Below are 8,904 nucleotides of genomic sequence, written 5' to 3'. Positions count from 1 at the left end.
CTTCCTTCCTTCCTTCCTTCCTTCCTTCCTTCCTTCCTTCCGGTTTTACTTCTGTTCTTCATCTCATTGAGAACTTTGAGAAATTGAAGGCATGGAAGGAGAAACTAAAATGTACAAATCCTATTTAAACAAATAAACATCAGCTTCTGGAAAAAGTTAAGTCTATTGTCCTTTAAATTAAGGTCACATGTTTTGTGTGATGAATTTACGCTGAGATTCTTTCTTTTGGAGAAACCCTTTTGTAATATTGGAGGAAAAAATAGTCTCCCTATCCCTTCCCAGCATCTTCATGTATGCAATTTCACAACATGCAAATTTTCTTCCTGTTGGTACCCTCCTTTTTCATAAGAACAACCTGAAATAAATGTAGAGAACATGGAAAACATAAAAGTAAAGAAAAAATATATACATTTTCCTTGATTTGCTTTTTTTCTTTTTTTTCCAAAGTATTATATTGCTTTTGTGTCTTTATATGTTAATCAGAAAGAGCAAGGATAATCCCTCTAACTTGAGTAAATCACTACTGGAAATATGTGTACACAGCCTAAAGTAGAGATGTGCAGACACCAAGGTAGGCCTGAATGAATGATGTAACTGCAGCTCAAGCCTATATTTATCTTGGGCTCCAGTGATACATGGGACTGAGCAAGATGAGCCAAGTCCCATGCAAGAGGACATCCAAGCCCTGGATGGAAGAGCCARCCCTTCTCAGGCAGATTCAGCTTCCTGCACAGAATAAGCTTGGCATTTAGGGTTTAATCCATTTAAGGTTTTCTACTTTAAGAAACCCTAAAGTCTTACTGCTTCTCCTCAGTGTGGTGCTGTGTCTCCCTCTGATGGTCTCTGGTTCACACTTTCAGGCTGATGAACATGCTGAAGTCTCATATACCAAAGGGGGTGTTTTTAGCTCAGCTAGCGCATCAGTGGTCCTACATTTAAAAAGGGCTACTACATCAAAATGTGATTTGTTTTCCAGCCTTCTAATGAAATGAGCCATAGGGACAAATTTTCAGATGGGACCAGTTTTTATTCACAACTGAATAGAATTCCAGTTTTCAAACTCATGGTGGGGTGATATTTTTCAATCAGAATTTACTTGAAAAGACGTAACAACTTTACCCCTTTCAGAGTCAGCACAACGCTATTTTTAATGCTCAACTTCGTCTCAAGGCTATAAAACCACTATAAGAATCTATAATTAAAAAAAAAATCCCTCAGGACTTGTCAGTAGACATGAAATTAGAAAGTCTTTCTTGTTAGCTCTAGCTTGCAGTCAGCCTACACGGATCCCCTGGAAAGYTCTGCAGTCCCTGCATCCTGCTCTGCCATCATTCTCTGTACATCATGTCCTCCTGAGTGACCTTGTTCTGAACCACTCTTTCATCATGAATAGCTGGAAAAGATTTATCCTGCACTGAGAAATACAGGATTTCACTACCAACTGCTCACGATATTGCTCAGTTTAAAATATATCTGCACTCTCTTCCTAAGCTGTGCCCTGACAAGATCTAATGATCTGGATGAGTTCATTGAGAACAGTGGACTGTGTGCATTTGCTGTTCACAGAAGACTTGACTGTGAAGTGCCAGACTTGAGAAGAAGGGTCACGTTAAGGTCCCCCTGAATATTCTTCTGTAATTAATGCTGCTAAACAGGACATGATAGGAAAGTCTCACTAGTAAGGTTTTGATTTGTTTGGTTTTGCTGAGAATCTGAAGCAAGATGCGGCCTAGATTCCTCTCTTCTACTTACGTAAGCAATAGTTATTTGTTTATATAAAGTTAAAAATTCTGTCTTGTTGTGTGGCAGTACGGTATTTAGAAAAATGTCTCAAGGCATTAAAAACAACAAAATGGTAATAATCCTCACATAAGGAAAACAGTCAGTGGGCTAGGATTTGCGGATAAGGATAAATCAAACATTTCTTATTACAAGTCTCATGATCTGCATGTCCCAGAAAAGTAAAAACCTATACTGAAGTCTCATGGGATCAAAGTCAGAAGCAATGCCATCAATTTCAGTAAAATCTTTCTTTTTTAATCTTTGAGGGTGTAAACCACTGAGCCTCAGAAACAAAAGGAGCATCTCAGACCTGATGCCTCTAGGCCTTAATCTTTTCCAGAGTATTCATTATACTTCTCAAAAACAAAAGAACCAAGAAAAAAGTTGTAACACAGAAGATCGACATTGGAGTGCTAGAAATGTCTCTGCAGGAGTCATTTGATTCTGCTGAGCATGTTGATATACAAATTCTCAGCAAATTGTCTAATCAGAAGAAAATGTTCTGTCTGCAGAACATATATTTTTGTCACTCTAAACTATACTTTTTTTGGAAGGGTGACTCCTGGGTGTTAATGACTTAGCCCAGGGCTGGTTACAACCTCTTCATTTGTGTGCCCATATAAATCTACCAGTGAAGTCAGCAACTCCTTTAGCAAACTCACACATGGAGATTGCTGCCAAGAAGTAGTGGGTATGAACCTACTTTCCCTTGTCATTTTTCATGATTCCCATAGAATTAACACTGTGACCACCCTATTGAAAGCACTGGTGTGGGGGATGTTTTTGCATTCTGCAACTTGTTCTGCTATGAGGGAGAAGAACTTGCTCAACCTACATTCAAACCTCATGGGCAGCAATGCACCAGCAGCCAATGCAGTGCAGAGCACTGGCTAGCAAGCCCTTCTGGGCACCTGTGGGGCTGAGACATGGCCAGACATGCTTAGACATGAGATCCTGGCTGATCCAAAGCATGAGCAGAGCAAGTCAATGAATACCAGTAAAATACTACATTTGTTTATTTACTTCATCTCATCACTTGCCATCTGGCTTCCAGTCTGGCTTCAGTTATCACTATTTTCAACTGCTTGGTAGTTGAGTCCCGCAATCAGAAGTTCACAGCAGCCTGGCCACCACGACGGCCCTGAAACATGGCACTGGTCTCTGCACAGCACTGCAAGTGTCTCCAGAAAGAAATCTGTTTCAGTTAAGGTAAGATTTATCTCCTGGTTTTGAGATCCCCTTTGTAAAGACTGCAAGTTCATAGCAGCAGAAACTGTTACTTCAGCAAGGTTTAGCCCAGTAGTTCTCACTTAAACTAGTGGTTTGGTTTGGTTTGGTTTGGTTTGGTTTGGTTTGGTTTGGTTTGGTTTGGTTCGGTTTGGTTTGGCTTTGGTGCACTATTAATAGCAACCAAAACCAGGATTCTTTCACTGTCTAGGCCAGCAGCTTGGATCTGTCTGTGAGAGCTCAAACTCCGGTAATAATGGTTGTAGAATAAGGTTAATGGGAAAGAAATCCACCTATATTTCCCTTTCTCTAAATTAAATAAGCTTCATTTTATCTTAGGTAAGACAGACACTGGTAGGTTTAACTTGAGTGAGTTTGTGTTGACCAAACACTGGTATCTGGTATTGCAGGACATAGAAATGATCATGAACAAACATAATGAACATCTCCCAGTAAGGCTGGTGTTTGAGTTTTCCAGCATTTGCTTCAAGAAAGAAAATAAAAATATGATAAATCTCAGGATTTCTTTGCATAGTAACATTCACCAGGTTATCAATCATTATTTGATTACCCTTTCCCACTGAAAGAATAGAAGTCTAGTGTTCACACAACAATGAAAAAGAAACTCTTGTGACAAGCTGAGTACCCTGGCAAGTGGGATGGGTCTGTTTGGTCTGCTCAGACTAAAGGACAGGTTATGAAAGTATCACAGCAGGTAAGTTGTGGGTCAAAAATGGCCGTGGAGAAGGAACTAGTCAGGAGCTACAGGAACAAATTAAGAGAGGGAGGTTTTGGGCCGTATTCCAGCAAATGCTTTCTTACAGGGAAACATGGCGAATTAGGCTGCCAAACCATAGCTCACATCCTGTGCTTTCAGCACACCCTGCCCTTTGATTTTAGTTGGAATGGCTCATGCCAGCATCCAAGGAGAATGTATGTCCCCATCAGAGACAGCAGGAGATCAGCAAATTCAAATGTACCCTGTAGTCTTTCCTGCTGCCATCTCTCCTTCTCTGATACACACACACTCACAAGCACATTTTAAGTAAGACACATAATTATCTCATCTTTTGAAAATAACTGAAGGATAGCACAGTGCAGAAATGGCTTCTGATGAAGTCTGTCTTTAACAGCACAGCTGTTAACACCAAAAATTTGTTCTGTGTACAAGGGCCATTAAGCCATAGGAAGGAGTGCATATGAGAGGGTCTGGGCAGAGTAATATGTTTGGAAAGAGAAATATGTTCAAGTTAGTTTCATGGGGAAATAAAGGAAAGCAAGACCTGGAAATAAAATGTGAAAACTTCCCAGTGGTCCTTCAAGCTGCACAGGCCAGGAGACAAGAGTTGCTATAATGTAAGACGGCACTACTGCTTTCACAGGAACGAATTAGATGGGCTCCAATCTAGCTATGAACTCTTGAGTTACTGTGTATTGTCACCACATCAGTGCCTAACCAATCCACCTACTCATGCTTTATAGATTTTACAAAAACAGGATTGCACTGGTCTGTTTCAAACCCCTGAACAGTTAATCTAACTGAGGTTTTTAAGGTTTTAGCAGGTTCTTCTAATAGCTGCTGTGGTAGCGTGCTGTTAACCTTTATTGCCATGAGGGCCCCATTAAGAATGAGTTATGCTCATCTCCTTTAAGGAAGGAAAGATTATACTTACAGATGTGTTGATACACTTGACATATGCCCAGCAATCACTTGGACTCTCAGGCACCAAAAGAGCACTGTTTTCACAACAACATAATTTTTGTTTATATGATATATACACATGCTTGTAGTGGTAATTTGTGCACAGCACTCAGCAAACAGGTGATGCAAATGCATAGACTAGGGGCAACGCAAGGGTTGAGCAAGGCAGTAAGATTGCATGGTATACAACATATAAACACTCACAGGCACAGGCTATGTGAAATTGTTTTCCTTTTGCTTCTTCCAATTAGCATATCCATAAACATTTTTGGCTTTGCTGCTATCATCACATTGGCTTGAACATAAAGAATAGCTTTATTTGTAAGTATTTGCAATTATATTCATGAATGAAAGCATTACATTTGGTTCATTTAGACTAGTAGATGCACATTGTATCTTGCTATTCATTCACTGTTCAGAAAGCAGAAAGACAATTGTGTGGATGTTGATAATGCAGTTGTTACCACTAATAAATATTCATCCAGAAATTCATATCAAAGCCAAGGGATTCTTTACCCCATTCTTTTCTTAACAAAACATTCCCATTTCCTTTATCCCCTCTGGGAACATAATAAATACAATGGCTATGTCTGCCCTGTAGGTTGAAGAGTCTGGAAATGACCTGAAATCCAGATCTTTGACACATCATCTCTGTGTTTTCTCTGTAGGAAACATAAAGTAAACCTAAGTTCACATTGCTGCCTTATCTCCCTATCTAATTGCAAAGTGTCTCTGATGTGCTCTGTAGAAGGATTCTGGAGCATCTTCTGTGCCTGTTACCAATCACTTCACTAAAGGGCAGATGAGGTAAATTCACAGAAGTGGTCATGTGGTCCACAAGTCATGGATAGATAGCAAATTTGGCCTCTAGTCTGGTCTTGCCCAGATGCTTCTTCATAACAGGGTGGATGCAATCAGTGGGACCTCAGAGACAATGTGATTTGGTTAATAAAGAATGCATTTTGCAGACAGCTGTTCTTCAGCTGGCAATGTAATTTGTTCCAGTGCAAAATATTTTCAGACAAAAAGCAAATATGCTTTCAGAAATCTGGAACAGTCCACAAACAATTTGCTAAACAAAACAAAAGAGGAGGCAGGAGATAGCTGTGTTATGAATCCATTATTKACACTACCTGATCAGCCGAAATAATAAGCATTAGGGTAAGAACGTGAAGGCAGAATCTGTGTCAAAATGATGGTGATAGTTTGCTGTTCTGGTACCATGGTTCTCTTTATATTCCTACCTCTTAACACTCCTATACCTCTTCCCGGTTTGTTCATTTTTGTTCAGTTTTATTTTGTTCTGTGTAGACAGCACACTTGGGCTTCTCCGAGCTGAGAAGGCATTGTGCCACACTGCAATGTAACTTGCCTTCATGGGATGGTAGAATCAAAGGCAGCTGCCAGAAGTGCTGGCCTATCTCACAGGTGAGAACAGTGTCCTAGCACACGATCCAGTGGCAATGCTATTCCTCAATAGTTCCAGGTCGCTGTTGCTCATCTCAGACAACTAGGAAAGGCAAAAGACAGTGGCATGGAAAACAGGTGGGCAAAATGAACCCATGCTTCTGTAGCTGCTTTTCAAAAGAGCAAAATGTTTTCCTCATGTACCCATGCCTTTTCTACTGACCATAACTCTACACCCACAGCACTGATCGTGCTGGAGCACGACCGTGTTAACACTGCTGTAAAACATGTTTTGACACTAAAACAATATGCTGATGTTTGATACGGCACCCTCAAAACAAGGCTGCTGGTTGCACATTTGCTGCCAGACTATCCAAATGCAAACTAGTTCTGACCTGGAAGCTCTGCCAACACATGATCAATCAAAATGATTACAGTCATCTCAGAAACTCAAAGCCTCTGACTTGTATGAAGTACAGTTATTCACGCAACATGAGAAAAAAAACTGAAAAAGTGCCATCCAGCTTAGGTGCTGGATCAACAAAAGGAAACAAGAGCTTTCTGACTGAAGTCACCTTCTGAAATCGATGCAAAAGCCCTTCTGTTCCATTTTCTTTCAAAGTAGCCTAAAGCTTGGGGATTACAGTAGATCTGTCATCTTCCACTTACACACAGGCAATCTGCACAGTTCTGTAAATCTACCTCACAGYAGCCACTCCACCTGGAAGCACCATGACATCGTACCTTGAGCAAGTCTCGGAGCTGTGGAGAATGCAAGCAAATGGACAGACAAAACATCAATTAGAGGTTAATGACTCCACAAAATATCAATGGAAAGGTCACAGGCATATTTACTGATTGATCAATAATGTGCATATACTGATCACGAATGTTTTAAAGAAGCTGCTCTTTGCTAATTACAAGACACCCACAAATATTCTAAAAGAATACAAAGAGAATGAGAGCTCACAAATTCTATTTTTGAAGTTTTTCTCTACTCCAGCACCACATGGAGTGACAATTCTGATTTGCATCCTTTCCTGTATTTTTCTTCTTGCCATATCTGTGTGTTTTAATGTGTTCCCCAGTGTAGGCAGGACAAGAACTGTGCAAATGAAAACTGAGCCTTCAGATCCATAAAATGCTGCTAAACAGACTGTTAAAGGTCCTAACTGGTTAAGCAGTCCCTGAGCTATGGGCTGGGAGCACATGTTGATCCTACCCCTTGTTCACTTTATTTTTATACCTTCTCAAGGCACATCAAAATGGCCACTGGTAGGGATGTTTTACTAAAGAGACTCCTGGTCTGACCCATGCAACACCCATGACACCCTTCTGCACAGCCAAACCCGTGTTCTTACACAAGGGTTTGAGAATGCTGGATGCTGATGAGAGCTTTTACTTGGTCATGGCCTCCTGGAAACCTAGAAGCATATTTGAGTCTTCAAAACAGATTTTGTATCCTGATTTTAAACTCAGAATGTGTCCATTCTGATCTGTAATGCCAKAACTGTCCCTTTTTGCCTGTGTCTGCAAGTCCTATTCTTCCATGATGTCTTCAGTTGAGAAGAGGCTTGTGGACACTTCAGTGAAAAAGATAAGGTTGATGTATATATATATGTTTTCCCTATATTTGGCTRTAGCTCCCCCCTTTTTACCTCTTATTCTGTTTTAAGTCTTAGGACAAGGATCAACTGTCCTATATATTTGTAGTGTACAATTGGACAGTGACCTAAGCCTGAGTAAGCAGCCAGGAAAAAAAAGAAAGTAATAGAAATATCAGATAAATATGAATATTGATAATTTGTTTATACTTGAGTGCAATAGTATCTCACTCTTCAGGAAAGCTCTGAAGTGGCTGTTTCATGTTACAATGAGTGGGTTTAAAGCCTATTTCCAAATATACTGCTGAGTAAGGATCACCAGGTATTTCAGATTAGAGCTAAGGATTTTTTTCTCTCTAGCTTAGTGGCTGGAGAAAAGAAAAAGAAGAAAAATAAATTAAACAAGAAAGTTTCTCAGAGGTTTTGGCTAACTTAAAATATAACCCTCAAAGTTTTATTTYGCATTTATCAAAATGTTTTCTTTAATCAGAACAAAATGGTTTCTTTTGTTATTCTCTTTCTGACAAATTTCCTTAAATTTAGAGTTTTGGTTAAAAACAAGAAAAAGAAGTTCAAAGTAAAAGGGAAAGCAATCATTTAGAAAAWGACTAAATAAAATATCTTAAATTTCCATAACTGTTTTTTTATCTCCAGCTTTGGCCCAAATGAGTAAATCATTTTAGTCTCCCTAAAATTCGTGTATGATGATTTGGAAAACATTCTGTACAACAAAACATCCCAATATTTGTTTTTTAATATTCATTGTGTTTATTCTTCTTGAACATTACAATACCTGAAAAAAGACAAGAAGAGTATTTGCACTCATAAGAAAGCTCAAGTGTCATRTAAAGGCCTCATGGTGGAGGTGTCCTTGTCCATCTTGAAAGTTTCCTGGGACTCAGACAAGCAGCATGAAGTAAAATGCAATGTGACTGCAATGATCAGTCACCAAACAGTGGCTAGCTGGTGAGAAATCTGCTTCTGAAACACTTGCACACTTACCATTTATTCGATCATTTCAAACAATGAGAGAAGGCCATTTGTAAATATATACTGAAAAAAAGTGCCTAATCCATCACATAAATTATTTACTGCACATGGTGCSCCAGCTCTATATACTGGTGTGCAGACAAAATAAATAACACGTAAGCATGGCACGGAGACCTATCAGGTCATCTTGTA

The sequence above is a fragment of the Nothoprocta perdicaria genome, unplaced genomic scaffold (assembly GCF_003342845.1).
Source record: "Nothoprocta perdicaria isolate Ctin4 unplaced genomic scaffold, notPer1 scaffold_139, whole genome shotgun sequence".
Taxonomy (NCBI): domain Eukaryota; kingdom Metazoa; phylum Chordata; class Aves; order Tinamiformes; family Tinamidae; genus Nothoprocta; species Nothoprocta perdicaria.
Note: the sequence above shows the minus strand (reverse complement) of the source record.